At 41.9% G+C, this 17,039-nt stretch overlaps 1 protein-coding gene across 1 annotated transcript in view; it reads left to right on the top strand.

The window, feature by feature from the left end:
- Positions 1–1,277: 1,277 nt before the first annotated feature.
- LOC127799523 (mediator of RNA polymerase II transcription subunit 15a) overlaps positions 1,278–17,039 on the top strand; it is a 169,822-nt gene continuing 154,060 nt past the window's right edge. The window contains exon 1 of the mRNA XM_052333858.1: positions 1,278–1,290. The gene's annotated coding sequence lies outside the window, so the exon portion shown is untranslated. The remainder of the gene's footprint in view (positions 1,291–17,039) is intronic.

The raw sequence follows: 17,039 nt of genomic DNA, 5'->3' as shown, positions 1-17,039 counted from the left end.
ACATTATCCTTTTTTTGGAAGAAAAATAATTTATAATTTTATTTCCTCATATATACTATTAAACAATTATGAGGAAATCAATCCATTAATTAAAAGTTTGTGTTTATTTGGATTATGGTACGTAGAGACAACAAATTGCTTGAAGAGATTAAGGAAAAAATTGAAAAAAAATAGAAAATATTGAGTAAAGAAGAATCGCAGATTAGGCCTTTGACGCTTACATAAGACGAGGATTATAGGCGGATCTAGGAACAGATCTAAAGGAGAGCTACCCCAGATTTATGAGTATTTTAGCTATCTTTCCCCTAAATGGATCAAATCTACTTATAGATGTGGATAATTAAACTCACAATTTATCAAATTGACACCGATATATTACTCATGTAATCACTCAAACTATAACCAAACTATGATCTTTCAACGTATAATATTCAATACTTTCACTTAAAAAAGACAGTTTTTTAAGCACAAATCATTAATGCATAATAATATAGATTGAGTCATACTATTTATATATCATTTATGTACACATTGGACTATATAAGGCACATATATGACATATATACCCCTCGTCTTATTGTGCCTTAAATAAGGGCATTTTAGATATTAAAACATTTTAAGGCATATATAATAATGATTTACCGATAGCATTTTACATGAAGATGATTATCAAAGGCTCATAGCTCTACCGTTCTCTCGTCATCGGTCCGTTCAAGCTGCTCTTCCTTTATCTCCGCCTCAAGCGATGGAGGTAAGAGCTCGTCTTCCTCGTTCTATGTTATCACTTTCTCCAACTGAAATTACATATATTGGACCCAGGCACCGAGCGATCGGTTTTGAACCTTTCTTAATCTTTTGATTTTATTGGGAAGCAAGAAAGATTTGTATGTCCGCGCGTGCGGAGATTATAGTGTTTTATTTCTCGTTCGAGTTTGGTTATAGCGTTTTCTTGTTCATCCTCTTCATAGCAAGATTCAGATTCTTGGTTTTGTTTGAGTTAATTGGGGTTTCAATCAGACTCGTCTAATTCATTCAAGCAACCATTGGGCGGCGATTCCGTCAGTGGAGTGCAACTGCCGACAAATTTCAATACGCCTTTTCTTTACTTCTAGTTTAGGGGTATTATTTGTTTCTTTTCTTATTGGTATCTAATAGGGTGTACCCTCAAAAATCTTTTTGTGGTTTGAGGTCTGCTCAGGGTGGCGTCGTTGAACCTACCATGGATAGCAGTGGCGCTGATTGGAAGACTTATATGCCACCGGGTTCGCGAGAAAGGATTGTTAACAAGATGTGAGTTTTTCTTAGCATTTGTTTAGCTCATCTCTTTTGAGTCCTATTTTAGGTTTATAAACTGCACTAAATCAAGCTTATACACATCAAAACCCAAAGAAAAAGAAAATAGAGGATTTCCTATCATAACGCTTCATGTGATCAGCATGGACACTTTGAGGATGCATGTTTCTTTTTGTGGACAAGAGGGACTTCAAGAAATGGAGAGAAGGGCAATTAGATTTGAGGAGAAGATCTATGATGCTGCAACAAGCCAGGTATACCCATCATTTGGCATCTTTCATTTTTACGAAGTACATGTTGTTTTTGGTCACTTATTTATTGTGAGTATGTTAAAATGTATATTTTATTGTTTAAAGTTCTCTATATATTTTAAACCTTTACAGTTATCAGTAATTAATATGCATTTTTTTAATTTCTTCTTGCAGTCTGATTATCTGAGAAAAATATCTCTGAAGATGCTGAGAGTAGAGACCATGTCTCAAAACACAATGCCTAGTTCTCTACCATCCAACAATGCCTACAACAGCAGCCCCAGCAACATACCATCCCACCATGCATACAACAGCAGCACCAGCAACATACTTTCCTACCATTTCTACAACAGCAGCACCAGCAACATGCCATCGTACCATGCCTACAGCAGCAGCAGCATACAATCCTGCAATGCCTACAACAGCATCACCAACACCGTCGACTTACCATGCTACATCTTCAACAGCAGCCCCAGCAACAAACCATCCGCCCATGCCTACAACTGCAGCACCAGCAACATGCCATCCTACCATGCCGGTATTAGCGGAAATTCCCCGAATGTAGGTAATAATAGTTGGAAGATTAAATGTTTGATAAATTGCCATTGTTGAAACATAAGGAAGAGGTGTTTTTAATTTGGTTGGTAGGAACTTCGATGGATACCAATAACTGGAGTTCTGTTCAAGGTGCTATTAAATCTACGATGGATATTGGAAGTTCTGGCGCTGATTGGAGGACCCAGTTGCCACCCAATGCACGACAAGAGATAGTTAACAAAATGTGAGTTCTGCTCAAGGTACTAGCAAATTTTTTCCATGCTTCATTGGTTGTGCTGCCAAGTCATTTATTTTCCTTGTACCACGAATGATATTCTTACTACCTGGGAGAATTAACATTTAAATGTAACATGTCATGGGATCAGCACGGACACTTTGAAGACGCACCTTCCTTTTTCTGGACAAGAGGTTCTTCATGAACTCAAGCTAATTGCAAGTAGATTTGAGGAGAAGATCTACACCGCTGCAACAAGCCAGGTACCATGTCATTTGGCATATTTTGATTCTTATAATGTACATGCCCTGTTGTTTTTGATCACTTGTTTATTTTAAGCATGCTAAAATGTATATTTTGTTGTTTAAAATGCTCCATATTATGTCTTTATGAATTTCTCAGCAATATGTATTTTCTTAACTTCTAATTGCAGTTTGATTATCTGAGAAAAATATCTCTGAAGATGCTGACAATGGAGATCAAATATCAAAATACCACGGCCACTTCTCTACCAGCCAACTCTGCCATTAATAGTAAAAATCCCCCAGATGAAGGGATTTACGCGTTGGAGGATATCTTCCATTTGATGGAAATATGATTTACTATTTCCAAATTAAGTTGAAGTTTGAGAAAGTATGTTTTAAGTTTTACTTATGGCCTGCAAACTTTTAGGAGATGATGGAGGCTTTCCAGCATCTTAATCCTTGTTTACCTTTGCTCTCTTTCAGTAAATTCCCAATAAATTTGGTTTTATCGTCAACTATTTCTTCCTATGTTTTTCTATTATGACTATTTGATCATCCAAGTGCAGGGCTTGTTCAGCTTTCTTGAACTCTGGGATATGATTAGCATGTTTGTGAAGGAAGTGTTATGGCAAACACTCCTGAGTTTCTGATCGCTTTTAAAGCATTATCATTTAAAATTTGTGAATTATAGAAAAAATGCTCAATTTTTGCCTTTGTTTTAATTTTATATACGAGTTTTTAAAATTTTTTAATACTATATCAAATTTGCGTCTAAGTTCAATCTTGTAATGCACTGTATAATTTTTTAAATAGGATATTGAATTTTGTGTATAGTTTTAATTTATAGTGCGATGAATGTTGAAATTGACAATATCATGAACAAAAAAATATATAAAGTGGTGGTAAAATCTTCTTTCATAGTCAACCTCTCAGCATTTAATGGTTTAAAGACTGTTAAATTAATTTTAATAGTTTTTTATTTGTATTTATACATATAGATAATAAAAAAAAAAGAATAAACAACTTTACTTCAGGTAACATATGCCTTCAATTAATTTAGCATCTCTATAGATTCATCATTTAATCTTTTCATTTGAAATTTGGTATTTAAAACTCCAACTTCATTTAAAATACACGTTCCATTTGATTTTGTATCCAAATTGAGAATGCATTAATTTGGACTCATAAATAGAATAAATTTAAATCACACAAAAAATGGTATTTTTTGAAATGCAGGTATTTCAATTATAAATTTCAAATTTCTTTATTCAAATGCAACCTCAAATTATTTAGAGCCACTTGCCTTTTATTTTTGACATTTATATAAGATATTATCCAGTTAATGTTATTATTTGTTGAATTAACATTAATATTACACCTCATTTGATACACATATATGAGGTATTACTTCTTGATAGGCTATTAAAATAATTAATTATATCAAAATAAAATTAATTAAGAATAAATTAATTCCATTGCACTCTGCATTACACGTGTCACGCTTGGAGTCGTATATTCAATATTTTTTTTCTTGTGAATTGTAAGAATCATAAAAGGTGTTTGATGTTCTATTTTTACCGCTTATAAGTTATTCATTCAATTTATAAATTGTTATATGTATTTTTCGCATCACCCTGCATGGGCCAGACTCGGTCCGATAAACCGGCCCAATCACTCAAGGCCAAGAAGGCCCGGACGACTTCGTCAAGGAAAGTCCAGCCTCTACCAAAGATTCGGAACTCGTAAAGCGAGCATATGGCGAGCTCCCGGTAATCCCCCAACGAGCTCCAAGCAATCGACTAACGAGCTCCTAAAATATCCTCCAGATCGCTGGCCCATCCAGGTCGCTGGCCTAAAACCTCCAGCTCGCATGAGTGGCAAAACTGCTGAGAAGTCAGAGGTAGGGTCCGATCACTTTATCTGTAACAGCCCATGCCCCTCGTAATGAGAATCCCACTGAAGGTGATAAGAACTGTTTGTCCCCCATTATACAATCACTGTATTTTTATATATTATCTAAATTGTAAAAGCCCCTCAATATAAATGAGAATCAAAGAGACCATGAGGGGCAGGGACAAAAAGAATAATCAGATACCGCCACTCTGAGAGAATAATCAGACGGCGGCCGTGGACTAGGCATCGTTCTGGCCGAACTACGTAAAAGATTCTGGTGTACACGCTTGGAATTTGGGGGGGGGGGTTTCCTTCCTTCTCGGTATTTTTGGATTGACTCACCGCGGCCCAAAACGAATCACGGTCGGCCGAAATCGAACGTCGACATTTTGGCGCTAGAGGAAGGGGCTGCTCTGATCAATAGCCATGGCTAGAGGAAGGAATACTAGAAGTTCCGAGGCGGCAGTCGACCCACCTGAAAATCACCACGACCAACCACGAGACTTACCACCAGATGGAGGACCCGTTGCCCCGACAGCCGATACTCCTTTGCCGCCGCCCGCCGGAGACACTCCCGGCATACCACCACGGGCCCCTGTCCAGCCTACTGTCCAAATCACTGGGACAGGGACGATCCGGGACTGGCAGCAGCGCCAGGAAGCATTGGAGAATACGGTAATGCAACTCGCTGACGCGGTCAGAATTCTGGCCCAAGCTCAAGCACGGGCTGTCCACGACCCACCGACGTCGCCTCGCAGGGTCCGCCAACCGCGGGAGGAGAGACACCCACCCGCGGAAGAGGATATCGGGGATAACTATCCGTCCCCAATTCACCGCTCCCCAGTTCGAGAAAGAAGCAGGCGATCGTAAGCCCAGCAATCAGTAGGACCGAACTCAACTGTGGAAGAGCTGTATCAAAGGGTGCGACAGCTGGAAGAACGACAAGGAGTCCGCAGCCAGAATAATGGCTGTGGGGATAGGACGCCGTTCATCAGAGAGATTGAGCTCGAACCCCTGCCCCGGAGGTTTAAGGTCCCGAGCATGCCACAATATAATGGGGACAGTGACCCCTATGATTACCTGGATGCGTATAACGTGCAAATGGATCTACAGACAACCAGCTCGCTGGCTAAATGTCGCGCCTTCCCAGCAATCTTAGGAGACATCCCCCGAGCTTGGTTCAGGAGCCTTCCGCCTCGTAGCATCAACAGCTGGGAAGAGTGCCAACAGAGGTTCCTTAACCAATACAGGGCTCTAAAGAGGCAGCTCGCGCCACCTTGCCACCTCGCCACCGTATTCCAGAAAGCAAACGAGCCACTAAGGGATTACATCGCCAGGTTCAGGCGCGAGGTGAGCAACGTCGAGGATCCCTTGGATGAAAGTATCCTAACGGCGATCTCCGCCGGCCTCCGAAAAGACGGAAAGCTCTACGAGAGCATCTACCGAACCCCGGTCAAAGACCTGGGGGAATTCTATAAACGAGCTTCCAAGGAAATCCAATGGGAAGACGCCTTCGGGACGAAGAAACCCGTCGGGTCAAGAGAAGAAGCTGGGGGCTCCAGCCAGAATAAGAGAAGGCACAACGGAGACGCCGGAAGAGAAGCTCGGGGGGAGCGCTCGAGCAATGAAGTGTTCAAGCGAGCTCGGAAGGCAGAGGGAGATGAGCGACCTCGTAGATCACAGCGCTTTGACAGCTACTGTGCTCTGTCAGACCCCCAAGAAAGGATCTTCGCCATCGAAAGGAACAAAGAGGAATTCGGGAAGCCCAACCTGTTAAGAACCCCAAACAAATTCCGAAACAAAGAAAAATTTTGCGCATACCACAACGAGGCGGGTCACAACACCTCGGAATGCTGGGCCCTAAGGGACGCCATCGAAGATCTGATAAGAAGAGGTCGCTTGAAAGATTACGTGGTGCGGCCGACTAATCAACCAAGCCAGCCGCCGGTACAGCAGCAACCTCCCATCGATGATGACCAATCACCGGCTGTACGAACCATCTACACGATCCATGGCGGGCCCCACTTCGCTGGATTCTCCCACAAATCCCGTGACAAATACATACGAGAGGCCAACCATGTCTTGCTAGCAAGATCGGGCGAACAGCCGGTTCCCACGAAGCGGCCTAGGGGTAACCCAATCCTAGAGAAGATGTTTTTCTCGGAAGAAGACGCCAGAGACGTCCATTGGCCGCACAACGACACACTCGTTATACAAGCCCAGGTCGGCAACTCCGAAGTGCGAAGGATAATGGTGGACACGGGCATCTCGGTAAATGTAATGTACAGAGCATGCTTCGATCAGATGGGTTTGGGACCAGAACAGTTGAGCTCGTCCCCAGAACCACTCTATGGGTTCACGGGAGACGCAGTGATTCCTGTCGATCGGATCAGCCTTCCCCTCACCATCGGGGATGCGAACTGCCAGGCCACTACTTTGGCAGAATTCCTAATAATTGACTGCCCCTCAGCATACAACGTCGTACTCGGAAGGCCGGCGATGAACGACCTGGATCTAGTCACTTCAACCAGGTCGCTTACGGTGAAATTCCCGACCCCCGACGGTGTAGGGTATGTACGAGGCGAGCAGCACCTCGCAAGACGTTGCTATGAGGACGCCCTGAAAATGGGAGCAAAGGGAAAGAAAGTAAATATCATCGCAAAAGTCGGCCCGCGATCAACCGGCCGATGGGAGGACCTGGATCCACGCGAGGTCGACTGCGAAAAGCCCACCGGTCCCATGGAAGAGCTCGAAGATATCTCAGTCGGCGAGGCAGACGAGGAAAGGCACCTCAAGCTAGGCAAGAGTCTAGCCCCCGAGGTAAAATCTCAACTTACAGATTTCCTTAAAGCTAACCTTGATGTATTCGCATGGAACCACAAAGATATGGTGGGAATCGCCCCAGAAGTCATGTCACACAGGCTCAACGTAGATCCAAGCTACAGGCCAGTGCGCCAGAAGAGGAGGCCAATGACTCCGAAGCGTTATGCCGCTCTTAAAGAAGAAGTGGACAAACTCTTGGCAAATAATTTCATCAAGGAAGCCCACTATCCGGTCTGGGTGGCCAACCCGGTCCTAGTAAAAAAGAAAAACGGGAAGTGGAGGACCTGCATCGACTTCACCAACCTGAACAAGGCCTGTCCTAAAGACAGCTTTCCTCTCCCCAGAATCGATCAGCTCATGGATGCAACGGCTGGTCACTGCCTCCTCAGTTTCATGGATGCCTATTCAGGCTACAACCAGATCCCCATGAACCCCACGGACCAAGAGCACACCTCGTTCATAACCGACCGGGGGCTCTATTGTTACAAGGTCATGCCCTTTGGATTGAAGAATGCTGGCGCGACCTACCAGAGGCTGGTCAATACGATGTTCGAAACACTGATCGGAAAAACCATGGAAGTATACGTTGACGACATGCTGGTAAAATCCGAGCAAGTGACGGACCACGTTTCCGATCTAAGAGAAACGTTTGGAGTCCTCAGGAAATATCAGATGAAGCTCAACCCGCTCAAGTGCGCCTTCGGTGTAGCCTCTGAAAAATTTCTTGGGTTTATGGTAAACAACAGAGGCATTGAAGCCAACCCAGACAAAATTAAGGCTCTGCTCGACATGTGGTCGCCCATAAGAAAGAAGGAGGTGCAAAGCCTCAATGGTCAGGTCGCGGCTCTGAGCCGTTTCATTTCAAAGGAAACTGACAAGTGTGCCCCGTTCTTCGAGCTTCTAAAAAAGGAGAAAGACTTCAGATGGACAGAAGAATGCGAGTTCGCATTCCAACAACTAAAAGAGTACATGGGATGGGCCCCACTGCTCGCCAAACCTAAGGAGGGAGAGAGGTTGACCTTATACTTAGGAGTATCCCAACAGGCTCTCAGCGCGACCCTCGTTCGGGGGGAAGAAGGGGTGCAACACCCCATTTATTACGTCTCCAAAAGCCTAATCGATGCAGAAACAAGGTATGCACCAATCGAAAAATTGGCTTACTATCTAATAGTGGCATCAAGGAAGCTGCGACCCTATTTTCAAGCTCATGAGATCGAAGTCCTGACCAAATACCCATTGAAATAAATCCTCCAAAAACCAGATACCTCAGGCCGCTTACTAAAATGGTCTATTGAGCTCACTCAGTTCGACATAAAGTACAAACCAAGGACGGCGATAAAGGGTCAAGCGTTGGCAGACTTCATTGCCGAGTTTACTGAGCCAATTGACGAGGAGCCAAAAAACCTGAAAGGACCGTCCTGGGAACTATACGTCGACGGATCATCGAACGAACAAGGAGCGGGAGCCGGGGTTATGCTAATAAGCCCCGAAGGTCACAAAATCCTCTGCGCCCTGAGGTTCGGCTTTTTGGCCACCAATAATGAATCCGAGTATGAAGCCTTATTAGCAGGACTCCGCCTGGCAAAGGAAATACGAGCTGAATTCTTGGAGATCTTCAGCGACTCTCAGCTAGTTGTCAACCAGGTGCGGGGAGAATACTAGGCCAGAGACACAAAGATGGCAGCATACTTACAGAAGGTACGCGAACTTTTAGCCACTTTCAAAAAATATGAAATGCATCAAATCCCCCGTTCCCAAAACTCTCATGCGGACGCTCTAGCTCGCCTAGCAACTGCCTGTGACGCAGAATTCTTGGGGGACATACCTGTCGATTTTTTGGCCACCCCGAGCACGGAACAACGAGATGAAACGCTACTGATCACGGCGCCACAAAACTCATGGATGACCCCCATCTTGGAGTATCTACAAGACGGGAAACTACCGGAAGACAAGCTGGAAGCACGTCGCCTGCGAGCTCAAGCCGCCCGATATTGCATCTACGATGAAAGACTGTACAAGAGGGGGTTCTCAGCCCCGCTCCTGAGGTGCATTGACGGCACCGATTGCCAGGCTGTGCTAGAAGAAATTCATGCAGGCCACTGCGGTAATCATGCAGGGGCACTCTCTCTGGCACAAAAGGCCCTCCGACAAGGGTTTTATTGGCCCACCGTGAAGCAAGATGCCATAGAGACGGTCAAGAAATGCGAGAAGTGCCAAAGGTTCGCCAAGGTTCCGCGAGCTCCGCCGGCTTACCTGCAGCAGATGAGCAGGCCCTTTGCCATTTGGGGCATGGATCTAATCGGGCCGCTCCCCACGGCTCACGGAGGATGCAAATATGCCATAGTGGCAGTTGACTACTTCACCAAATGGGCAGAGGCCAAAGAGCTCGCACAGATCACCAGTGCGAAGACACAAGCTTTTACATGGGATAACATAATCTGCAGATTCGGGGTGCCACAGCAAATAGTAATGGACAACAGAACCCAATTCACCAGCGAGCAATTCATCCAATTCTGCGAGTCAATGGGGATTCAAAAGAGTTTTATCGCCGTTGATCACCCCCAGGCCAATGGGCAGGTCGAAGTAGTCAACAAAATAATCAAGCAGACCCTGAAGACAAAGCTTGAGGCTAGAAAGGGGGCCTGGGTGGATGAACTGCAAACAGTGCTATGGACCTATCGGACAACAGCCCGAAGCAGCACTGGAGAAACCCCATTCTCAATGGCTTATGGGTCGGAGGCTATGATCCCCGCTGAGAATAAAGTGGCCAGCCACCGAAGGGCCACCTTCAGCTTAGATCGCAATAACGAGCTACTGGCGGCTAATCTGGACCTGCTCGAGGAATCAAGAGATGTAGCTCGCATGAGGATCGCCATTTATCAACAAATGGTGGCACGATACTATAACAGGAAGGTCCGAATCCGACGTTACAACGTCGGAGATCCGGTACTACGCCTGGTACTGCCAGGAGCACGAGCGGCAAGCGATGGCACCTTAGGTCCTAACTGGGAAGGTCCATTTATCATCAAAGAAAACTTGAATAACGGAGCGTATCATCTGGCAAACATGGACGGTCTCCCTCTCCCACGAGCTTGGAACGCAGAACACCTCCGTCCTTACTTCAGATAAATGTAATCGTTCTTGCCTATGCTCCGTCTTTTTCATTACGAATGACTTTCATGATTCTGGTTAGAATTTATGAACTTTCATTGCACTTTATTCTTATTGGTATTCGATTGAATGCCCCCGTAACGAGGGGTCAAGAAGCTATGGTTTGCGAGCTGAGGCCTAAATAACCTAGCCACGGTGCTACGGTCAACGGCTTAACCGAGCATTCACCTTGGTCCCCCCCTCAGGTCGTGGTTTGCAAGCTGAGAACCAATCATCTGGACTTTATGTCATGATTTGGAACCTACTGAGCAACCACTTCCACAAGTAAACCCGAGCTTGGTTTCGCTAGTTGAAGTCCTTTTATCTTGGCTTAAAGCCATGGTCTGCAACCTATCTGGGTGTTCCCTCTTAGTTCAAATAAAACTTGTAGAAGCCGCTGGGTGTTAGCTGAGGCCGTAACGCGACCTACCTGGACACATATCCTGGCCGTACAAGTCAACGAGATAACAAGCCATGGTGTGTTAGCTGGGGTCACTCTATGACCTGCCTGAACATATAACTTGGTGGTACAGGTTGCGCTTTCACTAGCTGGGCTCCTCCTATCTTGGCTTAAAGCCATGGTCTGCGACCTACTGGCTGCACTCCCACCCTGCAATTAAAACACAAAACAAAACACGATAAAAATTTTATATTTTTTTCTTTATTTAGGTGAGAGGTTTATACTCGTCAGTGTACGAGTGCAGTTGTAGTCCAAACTTAAATTTATATTTTCTGAATGAGTCCAGGTCGTCCACTGAGAGATTTATTTATGGCAAAATAAAAAGAATGTCACACAAGCACACACGCATTTGGACAAATTGGCAACAAGGTTTTTTATGGTTTTTCAAACAACAGATACTAGGAAATAAATTAAGGCAGTAATTGAAATAAATAATTTAAGTGAGAATATAAAATTGGATAGTACTTGAGTTAAGACAATTTCAGTGCCAACCCGTTGATTCCCAAATTTTAGCATAAAAGATTAGCAACATTAATTTAATTTCAGATCTGAGGGTTTGTTATTAAATGCAATTAGAGATGATGATAGTTCTAGGTTAAGCAATCCCCATACATGATATGTGGGATTCTAATTTAAGCAACTATCATAAATCCAATTACAATTAATATACAAGACAACTAAATTAATCATCCGGGTTTGGGTATGATAGCGTTTCCAGCTCTAGTAACTCTCATGCGTGACATGAAAGCTCTAAGTTAGGCTTACGCTCCAATCCAAACCTAGTGATTTCTCAATAATTAAGATACACTCATACTGAAATTTAAATTAATGTTACTTATTTAAAGCGCAGCTTTCTTTGGGAATCATTGGCGTTGGACACTGTCCTTGCCTTAACCCAAGATTAGATTTAGCTACTTATTTCCATTTAAAAGTTAATTGACATGAATTTAAAGGACGTAATTTAAATAACAAAATTTAAATGACAAGAAATTTAAAGGCATAAACTAACCGGCCATTTAGGCGGTGGATAATTAAATGACAAGAATTAAAATTGCAGAAATTTAAAGGCATAAACTAACCATCCATTTAGGCGGTGAATAATTAAATGACAAGAATTAAAATTGCAGAAATTTAAAGGCACAAATTAACCGGCCATTTAGGTGGTGAATAATAAAGTAATAATAAATGACATAAGAATTTAAAAGAAGAAAGGAAGGAAGTAAGATCACAAGAGAGAATACTAAAGAAAAGGGGAAAGAACAAAAACAATTCTCAAAGAGAGAATTATAAGGAAACAACTAAACTTTGATTCAAGAATAATAATCACACTTACAAATGCAATCAAGTGAGCTATTTATAGGCCACAAGTTGCAATACAAACCACACAATTTCAATTATTCAATTAGACATAATTATATCTAATGGGCACTCACACACTTAAAGTTAAATGGATTTTAGCTATAATACACACCTAATATTAAATGGATTTTAGCTAAAATACATACCTAATAAAGCACTCATAAAGTTAAATGGATTTTAACTATAATATCCACCTAATAGTTAAATGGATTTTAGCTAAAAAACACACCTAATAAAGCTCTCACATAAAAAATAAAAATAGATTTCTATAAATTGATTTTTTAATCTTCATTAAGATTAAAAATAATGGATTTTAGCTAAAAAACATGTCATTTTAGCTAAAAATAATGGATTTTAGTTAAATGGATTTTAGCTAAAAAACACACCTAATAGGCTTTACCCGAGCCAACCTATTCGAGGTTTCTTATAATTGTTTTTTCCTCATTCTTGTAGGTATTCATCACCTGATATAATCTCAAGTTTCTGCCAATTGACCACAATCATCTTCTAATCATATCATGTAACTATTTCCTCAAAAAAAGTCTTTATTAATAGATTCTATTTGTCTCCAAAACTTCATTCCGTAACTTAACCTTTAATGTTGACTGAAATCTAACATTGTCTTCTGAGTTTCTCATTACTAATATCCTTGCATCGCTTGCTCCTTGGTTGCCAAACTAATATTCATTTATCCATAACTCCTCATACTTTTCGAAGTGATTCTCAAATAACATTTCAGCTTAATCATTTGATCCTCAAATTTTGCTTGAATTAATCCTCGAGTAATAACGTTTCATGTCAACTAACTTTAATCATGCTCGATCCTTAAGGCACCATCTCATGTTTTATCATAAAGAAATCATCTGATTACTTTCCTTACATCTGACCATCGGCTCTTTTGACTTCCAGTCAACTGTAGCACAAGTTCACTTGCCAACTCGTAATCTCTAGATTTGCTCCCTGACTCTAATGTCTAATCGTCTTGGCAATAGTGCTATCAACTTTATTCATATTATTCTAGCCTCTTAGTCCACATAGCTCAGCATTCAGTAATCTCAAGCTATTATTGGCAAATTCAGACTTATCAGAAATAGTTCTAATAATTTTTCGAGAATACGTCATAGCATTTCTCTTGCTTACTATTTTTCATTGACTGCATGCGCCCGGACCACATATCCATAGGCTCATCATCATTTTTTTTTTTTAACTTACTGATATCATTTTAATCATCGTCCAGCTACACATCTTCGATTTGCCCATTAGGGCTATTTTAGATTAATCATCTAGCCCAATAGAATCTCTATTCTTCAAAATTGAAAATCTTAGATCTCCAATAGATTTCAATCTATTACTAACATCCTGGCACATCTGTCATTTCCTATCTCTTTCAAGCATGTCAAAGATTCTCATAATCTTCTAGACGACAATCCATAATTACACTTCCAATTAGAGTAGGCAGGTACTTACGTCACCCATGATACTCCAATCCTTAGGAAAATTCCTCGAAAAATCCCAAATCGATTCATTTTTGAAGACCTCTATTCAGATCACATTACCTCGTCCCAATTATTTTCGAACCTCAAACTTCCGAAGACTCTTTACTGAATGATACTTTCAACCTTAAATAACGATTTAAGTCCCCATATCGATGCACAAGGCATAACTTATTCACGAGTCTTACAAACTTTCGAATCCTCAAGCCCACTTGGCACACTGAACCGTAGTCACAACCTTTGTTGACTAGGTCTCCTCATTGTTCTTTTTTTTTTTTTTTCAGTTGATACGACCTACCAAGCAACTCTTTCCTTTTTGGTACCTAAACCCTACTTTGAACCAAGTTTGCCATCTCACAACTCATCGTCAAAGTTTTAAACTAGCCATGCTCTACTACTTGAAATCTCATTTACCGAGAATCTACCGACTCTCGCATTCCGTTCTTCAGATCCAGTTGACTATTGGCACACGACCATTTATGATCCCATTGCCATACTAGATACCGAGGTATTCTACCCCTCGAGCTTCACAGCGCTTGTCGTGCCACCAACTCCCAAGATGACCATGAACCCAAATGCAATTCTTTAAATAAAACAAACAATCCATATTCAATTCGTTTCATTTTGGGTTGACTCCCTAGGCTTCCAGCCTCTTTCAACCTACTAGGGTCACACCTTGCACCCTAGACTATTGGGACTTGAACCCATACAAGGTGTAGACCCTACTGGGTTGTCCTAGATCTTCAGCACCTGATCGTCCCAGGCAGTCTACTATGATACTTCGATCGACGAGCTTCCCGTACCTTATCGCAAGCCATCCATCAACCATCTGCACGTGGGTCCCTAGATCCAGATCTATCACTGCAAACACCGAACCAGTAGTGCCATCACGCTGCTAGGGTTCCTTATCCCCTCTCTGCGAGTCACATTAGTTGCACCACCATTGCCTCATCAATTAGTGGAACTCTTACGCCATCATTTGGCCATCTTCAGCCTCTTGCTTGACCCAATCTGTTAGATCCCTGATATTTACATCTCATCTCTGAGACACTAAATGATCCCCAAAAAATATTTATCATTCGATCCTAACTTAACATCTAGGCTATGTCACATCAAACTATTCATCTATGACTCAATCATTCTTAATAACCACCAGCTATCCTATCATTCATCGCAAGGATTTTGACTAATAACCTCAAATCAACAGTCTCTTAATCTCTCGGATCCATAATCATGGTTACCGAGTCAACCTTACACCTGAATCATATCATCGGATCCTAACTTCAATAGCTAGATCATTGTATTAGCTTCCATCAGGCTTTTACTATTCATCGATAATAGTAATCGTATACTAGAATAGTGTCTGTACGTGAATAGTATACCAGGTAAGTTCTTAGAAAAGAGAGGTGGGTCACAAATGGACACACTTAAATACCAAGTCTTTCCTTAGCCAGAACTTACCTAGACATGCACTTCCACTACATAACACTTAAATCCAATAATCTCTAAGTCTTCAACCGACAATCCTTGAATTTTCAAATAGGGATTTCGTCTCATGGACCATTAGTCTCGTTCCCCTAGCATCCACTTGAGGTTCTTACTAATTGGTTCTATCAATATCGTATTCTCTTAAGTCTCCAAATTGCTATTCCCTTATCTCCAAATAAGATTTAACTCTGATATCAACTACATCAGAGTCACTTAAGTATTCTATTAAACTTAAGCTCTGATACCAACTGTAACGTTCCGCTTTTCCGGGCGCATTATAACTTGGGACAATTCCGGGATAATAATTTTTTCTTTCAAACACTAAAGCTAAACTACATCATTCCTTGAATTCGTCCCAGAATTTCCATACATTTTATCTCGAAAGAGAATCATTATACATATCAAATGCGGAAGCAAAGATCGAAACCTGATATCTTAGCATTAATCATAACTAAATTATTACATATTCAACATTTCTCAAAACGTTCAGAATCTAAAGTAGCAGAACTTAAATATAGGGGCTACGTTATATACATTTCATTTATCATGCACTTTGCTAAGTGCCATTTCATGCCTCATTCATCCTCGTATCTGCTACAATCTCCATCTGGAACGTTTGAATATTCCAGCGGCAAAGCCCAAGTTAGATGATGAATCATCTAAGTAAGGGTACAGAAAACATATTTCGTGCATGAATGCAATGTCTTTCCTCGTAGATGTCAACTGCACCCCTCATGCTACCCACCATTTTTGCGACCACCTCTTTCGAAGCCGGGGTGTATGGGTGCACTCTTGGTCAAGCAGCGGTGCCAGTTCGTACTCGCTACAGTCTCAAATGCGAGTGATCAATGATATCAACGTGTATTCATGCATTTTATAGTCATGTCATGTATGCAGTCTACATGATGGATACATATCAGGGCATGTCAATATGATGAAAATATTTTTGATGAACATAATTCACTTACAAATCAAGCATTTTTCATAAAACTAACTTTAATTGGAAAGTACCACTTACCTACTCAAGCTTATCGGGTTACCTCGATATTCGCGTCTGCCTCGTGCATCGCCTCGATTTGCATGCCAACCTCAAAATTTGCACATGTCTCTTCAACTTAAGCCTCAAAACATCCTAATCACCATAATTATTTAAAGAAACATTAAAACCTATTTTTCATAATTTCTGACATTTTCTTTAATTTTCTTTCTGTTTCATCCTAATTTTCCTTAATAAATCCAAACTAAATATTTCTAAAATATTTTCTCAAATATTTCTCTACGACAATTCATAAAATAATATTCTTGAATTTCTGAAATTTTCTAGGGAATATTACTCGCCTTATCTTAGCATCTCTGACTTCCTCAGTATGCGTGCCCTATCCTTGAAACGCATGCCCAAACCATTTTTCTTGCCAAAATTTTCGAGATATTACTGAAACATAATTTCCTATTTTCTAGAATTTTTCCTATCATTTTCCTATTTTCTTTTCTTTTCTTTCTTTTCTCTTTTTCTTTCTCTTCTTCGTTCTTCGTTATTCTTCTTCCCCTGCATCTCTCGCCTTTGCATCTTCTTCTTCGTGCGACCGCCACTGCTGCTAGCGCCACCGCGCGCCTCCACCCGCCTCTCCGCCGGCTACCTTGGCCTAACCGGACCGCCGCACCAGCTCGCCCACCGCTCGACCGCTGCGAGCCGCCATCGTGACAGCCTCATTACCTAGCTACTGCGAGCTCGCAGCCATGGCTGTCGCCGCGAGCTTGCGGCCACTCTGACCGTCTTCGACCTTGTCGACTAGTCTCCTCCGTGCCACTCGC

This window comes from Diospyros lotus, chromosome 1 (assembly GCF_014633365.1).
Source record: "Diospyros lotus cultivar Yz01 chromosome 1, ASM1463336v1, whole genome shotgun sequence".
NCBI classification, from domain to species: domain Eukaryota; kingdom Viridiplantae; phylum Streptophyta; class Magnoliopsida; order Ericales; family Ebenaceae; genus Diospyros; species Diospyros lotus.
The sequence above is the reverse complement of the archived record's forward strand: the minus strand, read 5'-3'. Positions and strand labels throughout refer to the sequence as shown.